Raw genomic sequence first — 19,793 nt, forward strand, 5'->3', positions numbered from 1 at the left:
TTGTCAAAGCCAAAGTGACCGATATCGTCGTGGCAAGCTTTCATGACCTGCCATCTCACACCTTTTGGAACAACCCATCGATCACCTTCGTCCGTTTTTCTATATAATAACCCCTTTTCCACCACAAAGTTGCGCTTTACTTCGACAATGTTATCATTGGCGTCGTCATTTAAAATATTAACAATACGTTGTAGTTCTGAATCATTTTGCTGAACAGTAGAAATCCAATCTGTATCAATATGCCCCACGTAAATCTCATGTGCCGTAATTGGATTACGACTGAGAGCATCCACGTGGGCCATATTGATTCCCGGTTTATATATTATACTAAAATCAAATTCTTGTATGATATTCCACCACCTAGCAACTCGAGATATAATATCTCTTTTTTCGAACGTGGCTCTAAGGGAATTACAATCTGTAACTATGGTGAAATGAATTCCTATTAAGTAGACCCTAAATCGTTTTAATGATGATACTACTGCTAAAGTTTCCAAATCATATGATGTAAATTTGGCCTCTTCTGGAGAGGTTTGCCTACTGTAATAAGCAACTGCGTTAAATGGTGAGTTTTTATCGGACCTCTGGACTAATATTCCAGCTATGTAATTGAGTCTCATGATTGGGATTGTAAAAGGCAAGGATCGGCCGTTTTATTAGTTCTCGCTTTAAAGTATTAAACGCATTATTCTCTAGTTCGCCCCACTGCCACCTGGCTTTTTTCTTAAGTAAACTAGTCTAGTATTAGTATTTATGGGGAACTGTATACGATTTTATAATAGGTTGCCGGAGTCTGTTCTTGATATGCCCAACCGAAAATTCAAAGAGTATGTAAAGAAAGTACTTTGTGAGAAGGCTTATTATAGGACTGATGATTACCTTAATGATAAAAACATCTGGCTCGAGCTTGACACAGGAACCTCGTAATTAATTGTAGTTTAATTTGAACTTAAATCAAAATTCCAGTACACTCTGTACATAAATCTTTTTAAAATTGGCAATCCATAAAATATATATATATATATATATTTTTTTTTCTTTTTTCAATATTAAATCTCATAAATATATAAATCTCCCGTGAACAATGTATTCTCCCGTCCACATTCTATTCTAAGTATAATTTAATATTGTGAAGTTGACGTTGTTGAAGAAAATGCTGCAGTGCAGTTTGTTACCGCTTCTTCTGCACTGACGCCTTGGAAGCGGCAGTAAACTTAGTTTTTAAGTAATATATTTGACGTCAACCAAGTTGTTAAACCATACGACAATTATTAAGCGATATAATAATATCCTATAATAATGAATAAAAAATTTCGAATTTTTTTTTTTTTTTTTGAGTCAAAGGTTTAGCAATGCTTGAAAAATTTTTAATGAACTTTCTAAAAAAGCTAGCCAATCCTAGAAATTGTCTAGTCTTATGTTGGTCTACAGGCGTCGGAAATTGAGCGACACAATCAATTTTCTTTTTACCCGGTTTTATTCCTATTTCACTTATCTCAAATCCCAGATAATCAATAGACTGTTTCAAGAAATTACACTTTGATAAATTTAGAGTTATGCCAGTTTCTCGAAAGAGTTCCAAAATTTTACGTAAAATTTGTAATCCTTCTTTAATAGATTTTGATGGTATGATGACATCATCCATATATGCAAAAGCTTCTTTAAATCTAGCATTACCTAAAATACCATTTATGGTTTTTTTTAATATATAGATGGTGCATTTACGAGGCCAAATGGCATTCGCTTAAATTCGTAATGACCATCCGGGGTCACAAAAGCGGTTAAATGCCTAGAGGACTCTGACATAGGGATTTGGTAGTAACCTGAAGCTAAATCTAAAGTACAGTAATATTTGTGGCCTGCGAGATTGTCTAACTGGTCGTCGATACGAGCAAGGGGATAATGTTCTTTAATAGTTTTCTTGTTTAAGGCCCTAAAATCAACACACAGTCTAAAATCGCCAGTTTTTTTCGCACAAGGATTATTGGAGATGCATAGTCGGAAGAAGATTCTTGGATAATATCTGAATCTTCCAACTCCTTTATCATATTACGAACAACTTCTCTTTCCGAGAATGCTAACCGGTATGGTCTGTATACTACAGGGTTATAATCATTTAATTTAATACTCATCTCAGATCCAGCAATACATCCTAATTCTTTAACCGAAAAAGCAAAACAATCTCTATAATTATTAAGTAGGTCAATCAATTCCTTTTTGTAACCAGTTTCAATATCATTTTGTATGTTAACCATATTAGATTCGATATAAGAAATAATTTTATCGCTTGGGCATTTTTCAATTTTATTGACGTCTAATACAGGTGTCGATCTTAAGGGAAGAGCTCTTATTAATAAAGTACCCATATCCAAGTTAAATTTTCGCGAAACGAGGCCTTTCATAATTATTTTTCCTCGACCCTCCGTTAACTTTATTACACATTGCATTATTTCGTATGATTTTTCATTATCTAAACTAAGACTAGGTTCAATAAATAAATCACCGGTATAATTTGGAAAAGAATAAACTTCTACTTCTGTATACCCGTCGATCATAACATTATTTGTTATTAACAATTCAATGGAGCTTGCAAATTTAGTTGTTAGTTTTAAACTGTCATGAGTCTTATAAACTACTACATGATCTAGTTCTGTGAACGTTTGACCAATAAGAATGGGGACCTTTAATAAATAATCAGGTACAATAAGAGCTTCCACTTGTGCCTCAACGGTATCCACTTTTATTTTAAGGTTACATTTGCCTATACAACTAACAATACTCTCTCCAAAACCTCTAAGTACAGGTAATTCTGAAACTGACCAGGTATCTAATAATTTGCGGGCAACTGATTCCTGCAACATAGTGCATTGGCTACCAAAATCGATAAAGCAATTAAATCTTTGTCCATTAACAACTGCTACTTTGAAGTATTTTGTATCGTTAGCTAGTTCTTTTGATATTTGCATGACCGTCTTAATTTCAGATTTATTTTGACAATCTGTTGATAAATGTCCTACCCTATGACATGAATCACACCGTTTAATTGGCTGTTTACACTTGTAAAAATTGTGACCGTCTTGCCCGCAATTATAACACTTAACAACTCTAGTATCAGAACCTCTTTGTATTGGAGTAGGTTTTGAACGTCTGTCAGAGGTGCTTGGCTGTAAAAACTGATTCGGCTTATCTATTTTCCTGAACATTTTGACATTTCTAAGATATACTAACAATTTGTCTGATTCAGTAAATTGTGCAGCTTCAGCACTAGTTCTAACGGATCTGTCCTCTATTCCAAATAAAATACAATCAATCGCATTCTTTCCAGTGATATTACAGCGATTTAATAAAATAACTTTAGCATAAAAGTACTCCTCTAAGGAGTCGCCAAATCGAGCTTTACAGGCAAGCATCTCTGTTAACAAATGACCATAATTCTCTTCACTGGGGAACGCTGTACGCAGTTTATCCTGCCATTCGTTCCAAGAAAATAACAAGCTGGATAGCCCCTGGTACCACTTTTGAGCTAATCCGACTAGTTTCGGAAGAGCGTAATGAATTGTTTGCCTCTCAGTCCAATGATAGATCTGAGCACATTCGTTTACTTTAGCTATCCACATCTCAATTGTCTGATTACGTTTAGAAGGGTCGAATTCAGGGACCACATTCAAAACAGGAAATCTTTCTCTATCGTCATCCCTTTTCAGAGTATGTATAAGCTCTTTAAAAGCGGTAACAATAGCATCCGAACTTGCATTTACATTAGTTTGAGAAGGTGGAGTACTCACATATGTATCAATATCTGGTTCCCTGGCTGCCGGTGCAACAACCGCATGTGGTGGCGGGGAATCAGAACGGCGCTGCGCAGACTCGTTTCTGCGGCGACGTCGTCGTGCTGAGCTCGAGCGATGGCTTCGTTTTTGACGCTTGGAGTGGCAGCGTCGCTCACCTTGCTGCTGGTCTGCAGTATCTGAACCACTCTCAGAGTCTTGGTCCCTTCTGCGTGGTTGTTTATCTCTTCCCATGTTCAGCTGAAACATTATATTAATCGAGACAGAGAGTGTTCGACGACTCGAGAAAAAAAAAAAAAAAAAAAAAAAAATAATGAAGAAAATTCAAATGCACATAATATAAAAGAGACATTGATAATGTGTATTAAATACAAAAGAAAGATCTTTTAAAATAAGAAACAAGGGTGTCCCTTTTAGTGCTTTGTTATTAAATGTTTAAGTAGAAGTAGGAAAAATCATGCAAAATATCATTGAAAATAAAAAATAATAAAAAAAAAGCAATCGTAATTAAATTGATACATACCTATTTTGGGCGTTGAATTCTATAATCTGGGGATATTTACCAGATATGTCCCACTTTCTGAACTGAAAGAAAGGGTAGTTGTAAATAAATGTTGGCACAGTTTCCTCTTTATTTGTAATTTATTTATTCACTGTAATATTCCGTACACACAGAAAACTTATGATCAACTGCCCTCACGTCGTGGGTCTTCCTGCATTTCCGCCGTAGGCGGAAATGTGGGGTAGCTGTTCAGGGATTGTGGCCCTCTTCAGCGGATGTCTGCGCTGCCTGCAACGGCAGGCAGGTCACGAGCGTGGCCGTGGCGGCCACTAATGAGGTCTTCCTCTTCCTGCGGGGTCAACGGGCGCCGCGGGTGCGGCGCCTGCAGTGGTGTTCGCTGTGAAGATGGCTTCTCTCGGCGATGGCCAGTGTCTTCGGTCCGGCGGGCGAGCGTGGAGTGGCGCGATACCCACAAGGTGCGGGTGCGCCGACCTGTCCGCCCTGCCGAACATGTCGCCGGCCAGACGCGAGATGAACGCGTCCAGGCCCTCCCATTTGAGGTCCCGCTGGATCGTCGCGTTCCTCACGTACCGTGGGGCCCTGACGATGTCGCGGAGACATTGGTTCTCTTGTGCACGGAGACGTTGCCTGTTTGTCTCCGCGACATAGGCGTACCACGCCTGGGCTGCGTACGTGAGGCGGGATCTAACGTAGGTCTTGTAGATCCCGAGCTTCGTCTTCAGCGGGAGGCTGGAGGAGAGGACTGGACGCAGTCTTCCCCTGGCCATCTTCACAGTTTGCACCACTGAATCGACGTGGGTCTTCAGGCGAAGTCCACGGTCGATCTTGACCCCGAGGTAGGTGACGTGTGGCTGCCACGCCACGTCCTTCCCGAAGAGCTTCAGCGGCGGCGGTGGGGCGGCGTTCCCGGAGATAATGGCCTGCGTTTTCGCCACGTTCACCGACAGTCTCCACTTCTGGAGCCAATCTGGCAGGGCGTCGAGTGCCTTTTGGAGTTTCTTGGCGGCGTGCTTCGCGTTTATGGATTTCGCGAAGTACGCCGCGTCGTCGGCGTATAGAGCCAGCTTGGCTCCATCGGCGACCGGGATGTCGTCGGTGTACGCAGCGTAGCAGGCCGGGCTCAGGCAGCTGCCCTGAGGAACGCCAGCCCGGACGGGTTTCTCCGAAGAAACGGCGTCTTCGACCGCCACCCTGATCTTCCGCTCGTTCAGGAAGGAGGCCACAATCCTTGTCAGTCTTCTGGGAAGTTGGCTCTTCGACAGTTTGTACAGCAACCCCTCGTGCCATACTCTGTCGAAGGCCTTCTCGTTGTCGAGGAGCACGACAGCCACGGTCTCCTTGCGATTGGCAGCAGCTGAGATCTCGCCAAGAAGTCTGGCGATCTGGAGCGTCGTGGAGTGTTCGGGCCGGAACCCGAACTGCTCGGCGCGCGGCGTGATGTGCGGCAGTATGAGGCCGAGCAGCAGTTTTTCGAACACCTTCGAGAGGGCGCTGAGAAGCGTAATGGGCCGGTAGCTCTCAGGCTTGCGGAGGTCCTTTCCCGGCTTGGGCAAGAGGATCACCCTTCCGGTCTTCCATTGTTGCGGGTAGTGGCCCGAGCGCAGAATGCCGTTGAAGAGGCGCGTCACCGCCGTGATGAATCCCGGCGGTAGGTGGCGAAGCGCCTCATTCGTGACGTTGTCTGCGCCCGGGGCTTTCCTGGGCTTCAGCTTCAGGATGGTCCTCTTGACCTGGCCGGGAGTGAAGAATGCCGCATCCTCAAGCTCCGGCACCGGCTCCGCAAGGTACTCCCGAAGGTGCTCGACGACGCTGTCGTGGTGGGCCTGGTCCACGATCGGGTTCGGCGTGAACTGACGCTCCAGATGTTCGGCGAAGATCTCAGCCCTGTCTTCGGCCTTGAACCGTGGGAGGCCATCGGCTGCCAGCAGCGGCCGGACGGGTTGTGGCACGCCCGACAACTGCCGGCAGAGGCGGTGAACGGAGGGGATATCACCGCCTACCGATAAGAGGTGGTTCTCCCACGATCTGGCTGCGTGCTCCTCTAGTTTGTCCTTGATTGTCTCCACCAGCTTGTTCAGGTCGGCTTTGAGTGTTGGGCAGCGAGTACTCATCCACAGCCTCCGCATTCTTCGCTTCCGCTCCAGCAGCGCGGTGAGGTGCGCCGGGAGCGGCTCGGGTTTGGCGGTGGCCGGCACGGGGGTCCGTGCGGCGTCGAGAGCGTGCTGGATGCTGCGGGTGATGGCACTCGCCGCAAGCTCGACCTCTTCGCTGGTGGAGACCCGCTTGAAGGCGACACTGGCCTTGTCGCCCACAATTTCGTCTTCAAAAGTGTTCCAGATTATCTTTGATGTTCTCCTCGGCAGCGTGACCCTTGCCGGAAGGTCCCGGAGGATGAGAAGAACCGGCCGGTGGTCTGACGGCAGGTCCGGGTAGACGTGCAGTGTTGGCAGCGCTGTCAGCCCTCTGTGGGCCACGATGTCGATGGTGTCGGAGCCTCCCAACGTGTCGGTGTGGGTGGGTTCGTCAGGCCCCAACAGCTCGAAGTCGTGGTCCACAGCGGCCTGAAGAAGGATTCTTCCGCTTCGGTTGATCCTCGTGGAGTTCCAGGCTGTGTGCTTGGCGTTAAAGTCGCCAGCCACAAGCGTTGGCGTGGTGGTGTTCAGTAGGGACCAAAGCTCGTTGGTGTCGAGCTTGGCCCCTGGCGGTATGTATGCAGCAAACAGCCGCAGCTCGCGGCCGGCGACGCTGATGAGCACGGCGAGGGCGTACATTGTCTGGAACTCCACGTGGGGGATGGGCTGATGAATAATGTTGCGCTTCACCAACACTGCAAGTCCCCGGTAGGCGTATCCACTGACCGGGCTCTTCTCATCCTTCCGGTATGTGATGTAGTTTGGGATGCCAAACTTTTGGTCATCCCGCAGGTGGGTCTCGCTGACGAGGAGAACATCGATGTGCTGCTCCCGGAGGAAGTTGGCCAGCAAGTATTTCTTCCTCCGGAGCGATTCTGCGTTCCAATATACGATCCTCAGAGGCGTACCATCCATAGTTAAAGGTTAGGGGTGGGTACGCCTCTGAGGGGGGCCGCAGGGACGAGGGCGGCCAACAGTGCCTGCATCTGCTGCACCGACTGCCCTCACGAGCACGTGTTCGCCCTTTTAAATACTCCCCACCACTGATTTGGAGGGTGGGGCGTTGTCATAAACAAATAACGGAAGTAGCACGTGCGCGTGAGTCTAAACAATCAATAAAACAACTTTTAATAATAGTTATGGTTCCTAATCATATACTTAGTTAAATAGAAATTATTAAAAATAAATGCTAACAATAGAAATTTTGAGTGATGATTATGACGTGATATGTATGTGCGAGACCAATTTAGACGATTCTATCTGCACCAATGAATTTATAGACGACAGGTACACCGTTTTTCGCAAAGAGAGATCGAGATCTCGACCGTACATCCAAACAATCTGGCGGGGGGGTATTGATTGCTATAAAAAAGAACATACCTGTCATTAGGCGCATTAATTGTGAATCTGGTCTGGAGGACATTTGGATTTCTATAACTGATGGCCGTGGTATGCCATTAAATGTTGGACTAGTTTATTTACCAATTTTGTTGGGTGATTTTAATATACCCTTACTCAATTGGACCTTGGATCCAACATTTCCTATGTCAAAACGTCTTCAACATAGCAATCATTATGATGCAAAGTCATCCCTTTTAGTTGATTTCCTCAACTTATGCAACATGTATCAATATAATCATGTACGCAACTCTAATGATAGGTTCTTAGATTTGGTCATATCAGATGTTACTACTCTATCCTTATCAGAATGCTGTCCTTTGTCAACTCCTGATCGACATCATCCAGCAATAGATATCGAAGTTGCGTTACATCTCAATAAAAATAATATTAAAGCAAAGAAGGAAGCTGTTCCTAATTTCCGTAAATGCGACTATGATAAGTGCTCTCTTAGCTTGTTGGATGTGAATTGGAGCGACCTCCTTAGCAATAATGATGTTAATGTAGATGTGCAATGCTTCTACGAAATTTTGAATAAAATAATAAAGGAAAACACTCCCATGAAACGTGTTAGCGACCAAGTTTATCCTGTCTGGTATTCTCAGCCGGTTAAAGCATGTATTGAGGAGAAGAATAAAGTTCACAAAATATTTAAAAAATACAAAAACCCTAGGGACTATGACGAGTTTCAGCTACTAAGAACTAGATCAAAACAACTAATTAAATCATGCCACAGTAATTTCATAAGTGGAGTCGAGGACTCACTTTTAAATGGTACAAAGTTGTTTTTCTCTTATGTTAATAGCAAAAGAACATGCAATTCTATACCTGATACCATGACTTATGAAAATAAATCTGCAACAGGTGGTGCTGCTGTCTCTGAAATTTTTTGTGAATATTTCTCGTCAGTCTTCACAAGCCCGGACGGTATATCTTCTTCTGACTTCAACGCTACGCATAATTGCTCTTACTCGTTGTCCCAAGTTCACCTATCTCGCGAAGATCTTCGGAAGAAAATAACGAAACTTGATGTCAACAAAGGAGCTGGACCTGACGGTGTCCCACCATGCTTCATCAAATATTGCGCTGACGCTTTGCCGACTCCCTTGCACATAATATTTAGTAAATCAATTACTTCTGGGATATTTCCAAACACATGGAAAAGAGCTCATGTAGTACCCATTTACAAGTCTGGTGATCCGACTAGCTGTTCTAATTATAGACCCATTAGTATTTTATCTGCGTTTGCCAAATTAATGGAATCTTTAATTTATGATCATATTTATTCTCAAGATCATATTTTCTCTCAATTTTGATTGGAGGAGAAAAAGTTGAGCAAGTGAAAGAGTTTGTATATCTAGGATCAAAGTTTACATCAGATGGCAAGTGTGATAGTGATATTGAAAGGAGAGTGAACGCGGGGAACATGGTGAATGGAGCTTTGCATGCCTTTATGAGCAGTCAGAAACTATCCAAAAAGGCTCGACTGTCTGTGCACAGGGGCGTGTTGGTCCCGACATTAATGTATGGGAGTGAAAGTTGGGTATGGCAAAAGAAGCACGAAAGCAGAATAAATGCAGTGGAAATGAGAGCGTTAAGGAGTATGTTGGGTGTGAAATTGAGTGACCGGATAAGGAACAGCGTGATAAGGGAATGTTGTGATGTGAAAGAAAATGTAGTTACAGGAATAGAAAAGGGTATGTTGAGATGGTTCGGTCATGTGGAGAGGATGAATGAAAACAGGTTGACTAAGCAGATATACAAGGAGAGTGTGGAGGGAAAGGTCGGGGTGGGAAGACCTAGACGAACATATCTTGATCAAATTAAGGACGTCCTGGTGAAGGGTCAGGTCAAAAGTGCCCGAAACCGCCGAGCTTGCATGAAGAGAGTTATGAATGTGGATGAAGCAAAGGAAGTATGCAGGGATCGTGGCAAGTGGAAAGAGGTAGTCTCTGCCTACCCCTCCGGGAAAGAGGCGTGAGTTTATGTATGTATGTATGTTATTCTCAAGTTGGACCACATATTGAGCAAGCTCAACATGGATTTCTTAGAGGCAAGTCGACGGTCAGTAATCTAATGGAGTATACCAATTTCATCTGCAGGGTTTTTAATGAACATGGTCAGGTCGATTCCGTTTATACTGATTTCCAAAAGGCTTTTGACAAGGTCGATCACATCACTCTTCTGAGCAAACTACAGACCCTAGGAATTCACGGAAGTCTTTATAGATGGATATGTTCATACATGGATCATCGCAGCCAGTTGGTGGTTCTCAAGGGATTTTGCTCGGAGCCAATAATCATCCCATCAGGCGTACCTCAGGGCTCGCACCTGGGACCCTTATTTTTCATAATTTACATAAATGACCTGATACCCCGCTTGCGCTGTAGCTCACTATTATTTGCCGATGATCTTAAAATTTTTACTTCCATAAACTCGGTAAATGATTGCATCGCAATTCAAAGGGATATTAACGAACTGGTCGCTTGGTGCGCTGACAACAAAATGAGCCTTGGCATCGGTAAGTGTTCTGTGATAACATTCACTCGCAAAAAGAAACCAATTACTTTTGAATATAGCATAGGCGGCGAAACTCTGGCTAGAAAATCTGAAGTTAAGGATCTCGGGGTGGTCTTTGATAGTAATCTTAGTTTTAATGGGCACTACGCTATGATTACCAAGAAATGTAACAAACTCTTGGGTTTTATACTCCGTGTCTCTCGTGATTTTAAACGCACTGATAGTTTGATCCATCTCTTCCGCGCCTTGGTATTGAGTCGACTGGAATATGCCTCCATTATTTCGAGTCCACAATACGCGGTCTCTATTGATTAAATTGAATCCATTCAAAGACGTTTCCTTCGCGTACTTTCAGCGCGCCGGGCGCATGACAATTCGTTTTGTTTTTAGTTTGCTTTCAAACGGTGCGTTCCGTCTAATGCAATTTTCTTGGTACGTTCCTGGTTATGTCTTAATTTAATTTATTTATTTATTTACTAATTTATGTACACAGAAAACATCGAGACTGATAAACACAAGAAACAAAATTACAAAGGTTACCTTTCGAAACTCACACACGCATTTCCATACAGCTTTGCGAATCAAACCTATAAACCGATCTTATTAACGCAATCAAGGAGTATGTGAATCCCAAGGTCAAAACAGCTCTCATTATAACACCACCTCTAGCCATGTATACTATAATTCCGATTTTACAAGATAAGTTTAAGTGTTCCGCTATGAATTTAGTGTTAGCAAAGACCGAGGTGGAGAATGTAAAAGAATATCTCAGACAACAGGAAATAATTAAGCATTATCATGAAGGTAAAACAAACCATCGTGGTATAACCGAATGCTACCTGTCTCTGTCTCATAAGTTCTATTGGCCCAAGATGAAAGAGCAAATAACTAAATTTATTAACGAGTGCACTATTTGCGGTCAAGCCAAATACGACCGTCATCCCATTAGACAAGAATTTAATATTGTTCCACCCGCTTTAAAAACTTTTGAGACTGTTCACATGGATCTTTTCACCGTGCAAGGTGAGAAATATGTGACCTTTGTAGATGTATTTTCTAAGTATGGCCAAGCTAATCACCTACGTGACGGCACTGCTCTTAGCGTGATACAAGCTCTACTTACATACAGTACACACCACGGTTTGCCCTTAACTATTATAACTGACCATGGTACCGAATTTACGAATCAAATGTTCTCAGAATTTGTAAAATTACACCGAATACATCATCATAAAACCCTACCACACTCACCTAACGATAACAGTAATATAGAACGATTTCATGGTAGCATATTAGAACATCTACGAATCTTGAAGTTGCAACAAATCATGAACCTATTGTTAATCTGATGTCATATGCTATCATTGCATATAATAGCTCAGTGCATAGCTTCACAAAGTGCAGACCATATGACCTCATAAACGGACACACAGACCCACGAGACCCTCTCGACTTCAATATAACTGAACACTTGTTACAACAGTACATAATTACACACAAGGAACAAATGAAAAAGATCTATGAGTTAGTTCACGAATCATGTGTTGCTAACCGTACCGCTATTATAGAAAATCGGAATAAGACGCGCGAAAAGGAAGTAGAGTACCAACCCCAGCAACAAGTATTCGTAAGTAACCCCGGAGCCAGTAGTCAAAAACTAGCTCCCCGCTTTACACAAGACACTGTACTAGCTGACCTCCCTGTTCACATATATACATCTAAGAAACGTCTCCCTGTAGCCAAGTCCCGTCTAAAACGCACCCCTAAAACTGCATTGTTACAGAATACTGCTGACAACACTATTCACGTTGATAAAGGCTCAGGATATCAAGCTGGAGAGTCTGGATGAAGGACCTGGACTATTACCCTTTAAACTTGGACTAATGAGATAAACCACTCACCAACATACCTTTTTACAATATATCGAATTACATGACATTGAGAATCGACTTGAGATGATTAGAGACCAACGACAAGACATAGAGAAATGACTAAGAAACGATACTTATATGCTCTTTGAAATCCAGATTAATCACCTTAGTAGTAAATTAAGAACCCTCCAGAACAAAACGTGGGTTAATAAACGGTTTAGGTTCCGTCATAAAACAAATAACTGGTAACCTTGACTATAATGATGCGATTTTATACAATGAGGCAATAAATCATCTTAAAGAAAATAAAGACAAAATAACCACTGAATTTAATAAACATATAAGTCTTAGCCAAGATTGGATATCCCATCATGCTAACATTATATCCGAAATTGTAGAAAATCAAGAAAAGATAAATGAAACTTTGCATCTAATTTTAGACCAAGATAGTTATAGAGATCATAGTTTAATCAAGTATGCTAAATTCGCTCAGCTATTAAGCATACTAAATAGTAATATAGATGATCTATTATAAAGAGATTATAAAGAGTTAGATAGGATAGAAAATATTTTAGCTTACACTCGCTTCTCGAGTACACATCATTCGATGTTAAATATAGAAGTTCTAAAGAAAATGTTAAATAGGTTAAGCAGTCTTTATGATGAGAAACAGCTTTTTGATATAGACCATAGAGAATATTATTATTAATAGAATAGTTATAGTATTTAAATTCCCCATAGTTTCTCCCGATACGTACGACCTATATAAACTACCTATAGTACCCAATAAGCATAACATGGTTTTAGTCCCTCCTTATCCTTTTATAGCAACAAGCAGTAATTTTCATGTGTACATAGAGGCTGAATGCCCGAAGCTGAATAGTCACTTTCTCTGTGAAGAAAAACTCAACCAACAGATTAGATCAAACCCGGATTGTATCCCGAAACTCATTACAAAACAAGTGTTGGACGACACCTGCGAACTAGTTGCAGACTCTCAACTTAAACAAGTTATAGAAAAATTAGATGATCGACATTACACCATAATTTTCCCTGTACCAACTAAAGTTCAGAAGACATGCGGCCGAGATGAATACAGCATCCTTACCGGCAGCTACCTAGCAACTATACCAAGCAACTGTATCCTGCGGACAAATGAATTCACAATCGCTAATGTCGAAGACCAAGTAAAAGGACAACCACTCAAGATTCTCGATATACTTACATCTAAAGAGATAAAATCTTCCATGAAGCATCCAGTTGAGTTCACCCGCATTAATCTGAAAAGACTTCATGAAATACAAGATAAGATATCATCCCAGAAACCTGTACATCTTAATGAAATGCATACCATAGTATACTACACTACTTTACCTTTATATGGATTAGTGATCATTGGTGCCGCTATACTCATCTTCATTTTACTGCGCCGTAAACTTCGAGCGACATCAGAAGAACTTAAGAAAATTTCCATAAAACCAGAAAGCAATGCTCACTGCTACGAGAGCCCTGAAATCATTCGTGAGAGGAAGCAGATGCCAGCAACATTTCAGCTAAACCTCACGAAATAGTTGCTGAACTTCGGGGGGAGGTGTCATATATGCAACCCTAATGGAATATGCTGACTAGACATCGAACATTCTAGAACAACGTGATATTTCTATGCACCTAAAGTAAACCGCTGACTATGCGACACGTGAAGTCACGTTGGAACATCGGCTGTGCATTGCGTCAGCCCGGTGACTTGAATTCCTAACTTCGGATCGTCACTACGTTAGTTCATAAGATTTATATTGTAATTCTTTTACTTTAAATAAATTAGCTATAAATTAATTTCGGTTTTTTTAGTCCTGCGGGAACTGCTATCGTAATTGGCTACACCGCTACAATCTCCTGGAACACCTCCGGCAACACTTCTGGAAGCGGTGGCAAGCTGAATACGTGGCGGAACTTCAGCAATGAGTCAAATGGCGTACACGGCAGGCTGACCTCAAGACAGGAGACTTGGTAGTCTTGAAGGAGGACAACTTACCACCTCTGATGTGGCGTATGGGCAGAGTCGAAGCAAATATACCCAGGGACAGACGGCGTGCCGAGGGTAGCGGACATCCGCACTTCCAAGGGCGTAACTAGACGAGCCTTGAACAAAATTTGCATCCTTGTAGAAGAGTCTTGAAAGCAAGGCTTTCAAGGGCCCCAGGATATGTTCGCGCCCAATACGAGTAACGGAATGCAATGCCGGGGAAGTGACGAAGAGCGGGGGACGCGGCGTCATCCGACGTCATCCGGCCACGCGACCCTACCTCGGCCCCATTTCGCCCAGCGACGATAGCGTGCGCACACGTCAATTAGTATAAGTATAATAGCATGCTTGTACAGGGGGTAGTATTAGCATTTTTCCATGCAGATAGAAAGGTACCGGATGTAAGAGATTTGTTCATGATGCTTGAGATCGTGGGTAGAAGGATGTCAAGGATTGGCAGGATCATGTTACGACTCATATCGTCTGTTCCCACTGCGTTCGAAGATACCGATAGCAAACACTTTTCAACATCACTAGCAGCTACTTGACTAAATGAAAAGGAGAAACCTGGGGTTGGAAGTGAAGACATATGGTTTAACGTGTTGAGCTTGTCATTGTCATCAAATGAAGGGGAAGATGAGAAGTGCTTATTAAGCAAATTGATGTCGATGGTTTTAGAAGTCTTGATGCTATTTTTTCCAACTCCGAGCGATTTAAGAAATTTCCAAATTTTGGCTGGGTCACCATTTTCGACGGATTTATGGATATGGCGGTGCTGTGCTTCCCTGCATTTCCTATTACTACGGTTACGTGCCTCCATGTATTTGTCCCGATATCAATCAGGGTCACGTTTAAATTTTGTTTTCATTATGTGCTTCATGTGGATAGAATTTTTGACATCTTCAGTGAGCCAGGGTGCGGGATAGTGTTTTACTCTTATAGGACGGATAGGACTCTATGATCATGTTGTTGAAGTTTTCCACCTGCTTATCGACGGATGCCAGGTTGGATATCCTTTCCCAATTACTGTTGTTAGCGTCAGCCCGTAGAAAATCCACATTCATTGAACCAAAATTTCTTTGCATTAGGACTTTGGATCTGGCTTTGGGCGGGCGAAGTTTATAAGAGAGGAATAAGAGGTCATGGTAAGAAAACATATCAGCACTGTGTTGCCCGTGTCCTGCAACCAGTTGAGCAGAAGAAACTAGGATGAGATCGAGGAGTGTGGGTTCCCTGTTAGGAAAATGATGGGTGGCTTGAATAGAATAGAATAGAATAGATTCATTTTCAAAATTGGATACAAGGTATCACTTATTGACGTCACATAACTTAAATCTAATTATAACTACTACCGCTTCCAAAGCGCATGTGTAGAAGAAGCGGCGGAACAAACTACACTGCAGCATTTCCATAGGACGTCAATTTACAAATATAGATCTCTTAAATCTAAATCGTGGACGAATGCACATTGTCTACATTAAAAAACATGTATGAATGTAGAACTGATTATGTCAATACGAATATTTCGTCAAATAAAATAAATATAAAATAAAATATGTACTTACTGTACAAATTATGTCAAGATCATGTCAAAAATACACAAGCATTTAAGAGGCCATTATGTCCAGCTCGGGCCACACATGTTTATCATTAATATAATCATCCGTGCTGTAATAGGCTTTCCTACAAAGCTCAACTTTAATATACTGTTTGAATTTTCTATCATTCATTTCAAGAACACTTTTTGGTAATTTATTATAAAATCTTATACAATTAATCAGAAATGATTTCCCTACCTTAGCCAGCCGATGTGCTGGGATCGACAACTTGTAATTGTTCCGCAGTGATCTACTAGTACATTCACCTACTTTTTTGAAAGAGTCTAAGTTTTTCCTAACATGCATGATGTTATCGAATATGTATTGGGAGGGCAAAGTTAAAATATTTAGGTTTTTGAAAAAATCTCTAAGGGAATCTCTTTGTTTAAGACCGTAGATATATCGAATTGCCCTTTTTTGTAAAATGAAAATAGTTTGTATGTCTGCTGCTGATCCCCAAAGCAGTAGACCATATGACATTAAACTATGAAAATAACTAAAATATACTAGCTTAGCAGTTGCCACATCCGTCAAATGCCTTATACGACGAATAGCGTATGCTGCAGAACTAAGCCTTTTAGAAAGTTTTAAAATGTGAGCATGCCATTTCAAATTTGAATCTAATGTTATTCCTAAGAAAGTAGTACTATCAACAAAATCTAATCTTTTACTACTTATACTAATATCCACATTTGCCTGCCGCACATTGGGAAGTGTAAACTTAATGCATTGGGTCTTATTTGCATTTAACAGTAAGTTGTTGATTGTAAACCAGTTAGAGATGGCGGCTAAAGTGCTATTCACATCATCACAGATTTCGCTACGGCGGTTCATTTTAAAAATTAGTGACGTATCATCTGCAAACAACACGATGCCAGTCTGTTTCTCAATCATGCAAGGCAGGTCGTTGATATATATCAGAAAGAGAAAAGGTCCCAAAATGGAACCTTGCGGTACCCCAATTTTTACCGTCGCTCCTTTCGATTTTGTATTATTTAAATCTACCGTCTGTAATCTATCACTAAGATATGATTTAATTAGTTCAACGGCAGCAGTATCGAACCCGTAATGAGCGAGCTTGAGCAGAAGAGTTCTATGATCTACGCAATCAAATGCTTTGGTCAGATCGCAAAACACTCCGATGGCATTCTGTGAGTCTTCCCATGCATTGAGAATATGAGTGACAAGAGCCACACCTGCATCTGTTGTACATTTCCCCTCAGTAAAGCCGTATTGCTGACTATGAAATAATTTATTAGACTTAAAGTAACGCTGCATTTGATTAAGCATGATGATTTTCTCGAACACCTTGCTCAAAATTGGTAAAATTTAGATTGGTCTATAATTACCAGGATCTGATTTTTCACCTTTCTTGAATAATGGAATTAGTTTACTATACTTCATTAAATTTGGAAATATCCCTTGGTCAACACAATTATTGAATATATATGCTAAGTCCCCAGCTATAATATTTATAATATGACATATCACAACAGCCGACATACCCCAATAATCCTCAGACTTTTTCAGATTAAGTTCTTTAAAGGTATTAATAATGTCAGTAGGGTCAATATTTAAGAATTTAAATTTGGAACTGCAAATGCTGACATTATTTTTAAGTAGTATTTCAGCTTCATTAGGGCATGAGTCAATATTAGAAGTTAATTCCAACGGTATATTTGTAAAAAAATCCATACATATAATAAAACTGTAACTGAACATTGTCTGTACATTGAAGATATTTAAGAAAAAATATTGTAAGGGGTCTTTTTAGGGTCAATTGAAGCCAAAACAATTTTTTTTGAATTTTTGTCTGTCTGTCTGTCCGTCTGTCTGTCTGTCTGTCCGTCTGTCCGTCTGTCTGTCTGTATGTTTGTACGCGCATCACGCAAAATCTACCGAACGGATCTGAACGAAATTCAGCACAGATATAGTTAGTAACCTGAATTAGAATATAGGCTACTTTTTATCCTGAAATTCTATCCCAAGGGGATGAAATAGGGGGTGCAAGTTTGTATGGAACTTCGTCATTTTTGAATCGATATAAAAAGCAATAAATAATTAATTATCATATTTATTATGATTGAAAAAATAGCATTTTATTGATTAAATTAATTATGCTTTGTTTATTTATTTAGTTCCCGTGGTTTAGATATTTATTTTTTGCCCTCCCGATACGAGATGCCGCCTCATGAGAATTTAAGACATAACACAATTGTAGCCGCTGGCAAAATTTTTAATCCATACATCCATACATATAATAATCCATACATATAATAAAACTGTAACTGAACATTGAAGATATTTAAGAAAAAATATTGTAAGGGATCTTTTTAGGGTCAATAGAAGCCAAAACAATTTTTTTTGAATTTTTGTCTGTCTGTCTGTCTGTCCGTCTGTCTGTCTGTATGTTTGTACGCGCATCACGCAAAATCTACCGAACGGATCTGAACGAAATTTGGCACAGATATAGTTAGTAACCTGGATTAGAATATAGGCTACTTTTTATCCTGAAATTCTATCCCAAGGGAATGAAATAGGGGGTGCAAGTTTGTATGGAACTTCGTCATTTTTGAATCGATATAAAAGCTATAAATAATTAATTATCATATTTATTATGATTGAAAAAATAGCACTTTATTGATTAAATTAATTATGCTTTGTTTATTTATTTAGTTCCCGTGGTTTAGATATTTATTTTTTGCCCACCCGATACGAGATGGCGCCTCATGAGAATTTAAGAAATAACACAATTGTAGCCGCTGGCAAAATTTTTAATTAATTATATAATTAAAACTTCTTTTATTCATTGATTTAGTTTCGCCAGCACTTACCGTTTCACCACATCTTTGAGAAGAATTTTTTTTTATGTAGGTAGTTTGACGCGCCCCGCATCGGCGACGGTTGCCATGCTCCTCAAGATTAGCAGGAATAACACACATGTAGTAACGCCAGTACTTACCATTTCACCATTGTTTAGTTCCCGTGGTTTAGATATTTATTTTTTGACCATCCGATACGAGATGGCGCCTCGAGAATTTAAGAAATAACGCGATTGTAGCCGCTGGCAAAATTAGATAATTATTCGGTAGAGTTCCTTAATTCACTTTCGGCATCTGGACTGCCCGCGCATACAATTGCTCTAAAAGTAGACATTCCATTTTGTAATGGGACTGCCTTAAAGTGGTGTCGCTTCATAACATTATAATAGAAGCTAAAATTCTTACTGGTTGTGCAGCTGGTGAAATTGTTTTTATACCGCGCATTCCCCTCATTCCCAACAACTTTCCATTTCTAATTAAGCGTGTACAGTTTCCAATGGCTATATGTTTCGCGATGACAATTAACAAATCGCAAGGTCAAACACTTGGAGCAGCCGGAGTCGACCTCAGGACGATTTGCTTCTCACACGGACAGCTCTACGTCGCTTGCTCGCGGGTCACCAGCTGTGACAGTTAATTTGTGATGTCTCCAATGGGCAAGACAGCAAATGTTGTAAACAAAGAGATAGGTACTTTAACTTTCCATTATTATAATTTCCTTTTTTTGTCTTTAGAATTTATTCGTTTTTTAACAGCTGCGCTTCCGAGCTTTGCTTTTGTAAGAAAAATAAACTATGTTCTATTCCAGGCATTATTCTTCCCGTGTACGTAAGTTTCATCAAAATCCATCCAATAGAATTTGCGTGATTGAATAGCATCCTCAAACAAGCACTCACGTAGGTACATCAATTTTTTTGCATAATCTATACTAACATTATAAAGCTGAAGAGTTTGTTTGTTTGAACGCGCTAATCTTAGGAACTACTGATTCGAAATGAAAAATTATTTTTGCGTTGAATATACCATTTATCGAGGAAGGCTTTAGGCTATATAACATCACGCTGCAACTTTAACGAGAAAACAAAAAATGGACTATGTGAAAAAAAAACGGGGAAAAT

This window comes from Amyelois transitella, chromosome W (assembly GCF_032362555.1).
Source record: "Amyelois transitella isolate CPQ chromosome W, ilAmyTran1.1, whole genome shotgun sequence".
Taxonomy (NCBI): domain Eukaryota; kingdom Metazoa; phylum Arthropoda; class Insecta; order Lepidoptera; family Pyralidae; genus Amyelois; species Amyelois transitella.